The 2,059-nt window shown below is 45.7% G+C and overlaps 1 pseudogene; it reads right to left on the minus strand.

Annotated features, from left to right (window-relative positions):
• Positions 1-333: 333 nt before the first annotated feature.
• On the minus strand, positions 334-1,573 carry LOC129053189 (actin, cytoplasmic 2-like; annotated as a pseudogene).
• Between the last annotated feature and the right edge of the window lie 486 nt (positions 1,574-2,059).

A 2,059-nucleotide genomic window follows, 5' to 3' on the forward strand; every position in this document is an offset into this window, starting at 1 on the left:
GACAGACAGGCAGGACAGAAGCAACTAGGTCAGGAGTCCTTGCCAGCCTCTAGAGAAATCCCAGAACACTCAGACCTGATACATTAATACACTGCACAGATCAGAGACTGCTGGCCATGCAGACTCACCAAGCCACAGGCTTGTCTTCCACAAGTACATTCTTACCTCAGTCGCGAAATGTCCATGCAATGTGCACTAAAGTTTGAACTCAAAGATATGTACACAGTATTAAACAAATACCAAGGGGAACAATTAACTTGAATACAAGGTCAAAATCAGCAACAAGTTCTATGATCCAGTTTTAGTATCAGATACAATCTTCAAGGATAATTTCTTCTCAAAGGCTTATTCCAGTTTCATGAGGCTAGCATGAGGTGTACGCATTTGCCAAGGGCAAATTTATACTTCTGTATTAACCCATGCAGCAAATGCTACACATCTGCTTAGTCCATTTAGAAGCATTTGTGGTGGATGATGGAGGAGCCCAACTCATCATACTCCTGCTTGCTAATCCACATCTGCTGGAAGGTGGACAGTGAGGTCAGGATGGAGCTACCAATCCACACTGAGTACTTGCGCTCTGGGGGTGCAATGATCTTAATCTTCATGATGCTGGGAGCCAGGGCAGTGATCTCCTTCTGCATCCTGACGGCAATGCCTGGGTACATGGTGGTGCTGCCAGATAGTACCGTGTTGGCATACAGGTCTTTGCGGATGTCCACGTCACACTTCATGATGGAGTTGAAGGTGGTTTCATGGATGCTGCAAGATTCCATGCCCAGGAAAGAAGGCTGGAACAGCACCTCTGGACACCGGAACCGCTCCTTGTCAATGGTGATGACCTGGCCATCCAGCAGTTTGTAGCCCTTCTCCAAAGAAGAGGAGGATGTGGCAGTGGCCATCTCCTGCTTGAAGTTCAGGGAGACCTAGCACAGCTTCTCCTTGATGTTGTGCATGATTTCCCACTCGTCTGTGGTGGTGAAGCTGTAGCCTAGCTTGTTGAGGATCTTCATGAGGTACTCAGTCAAGTCCCAACCAACCAAGTCCAGACACAGGATGGCATGGGGAAGTTAGTAGCTCTCCTAGAAGGGCACTGTGTTGGTGACCCTGTGTCCAGAGTCCATGACAATGCCAGTGGTGCACCCAAAGGCATAGAGGGACAGCACATCTCAGATGGCCACATGGCTTGGGTGTTGAAGGTCTCAAACATAATCTGAGTCATCTTCTCTCTGTTAGCCTTGGGGCTCAGGAGTTCCTTGGTTAGCAGCACTGGCTGCTCTTCTGGGGCCGTATGCAGCTTATTGTAGAAGTGGTGCCAGATCTTCTCCATGTTGTCCCAGTTGGTGATGATGCCATACTTGATGGGGTACTTCAGGGTCAGGATGCTGTGCTTGCTCTGGGCTTTGTTGCCCATGTAGGTGTCCTTCGGGCCCATGTCCACCATCATTCTCTGGTGTCGGGGGCACCCCACGATGGAGGGAAACATGGCTCAGGGAGCGTCATCCCTAGCAAAGCCAGTTTTGCACATGCCAGAGCCATTGTCAATGAGCAGCATGACGATCACTTCTTCTATTGCAATGGGCAGAAGAGTGGGATAGCGGAGCCGCAGAACAACAAGGTGAGCAAGCTGGCAGTGGTGACTGGAGCAAGAGTTTTATTCTTGTTTGTTGTGGGGTAGTTTTATGTGGTATTAATCTTTTTTGTTGACTACGATCTTTCTGAACCTACATATTTATATTTCCCTCAAATTTTTGAAAGTTGTTATTATTAACTTGAATATGCTGTATATACATTCCTTTTGCTGAACTCTTTCACGAATATTACTAAATCTTAGATTTGCTTATTTAAGGTAATTGTGTATATCTGGTAAATAGTCTTTGTTCTTTTTGATTGTTTTTCTGTTTCGTTCTTTGTGAATTTCTTAGTAACCTATATTAATTTACTTTTATTTTCTTTTTTCTTTTGCATTTTTTTTTTTTTTTTTTGGACAAAGCCTCTCTGTGTTGCCCAGGCTGGAGTTCAATGGCACCACACTGACTTCCTGAAACATCAGGGTTTC

This window comes from Pongo abelii, chromosome Y, assembly GCF_028885655.2.
Source record: "Pongo abelii isolate AG06213 chromosome Y, NHGRI_mPonAbe1-v2.0_pri, whole genome shotgun sequence".
Lineage (NCBI taxonomy): Eukaryota > Metazoa > Chordata > Mammalia > Primates > Hominidae > Pongo > Pongo abelii.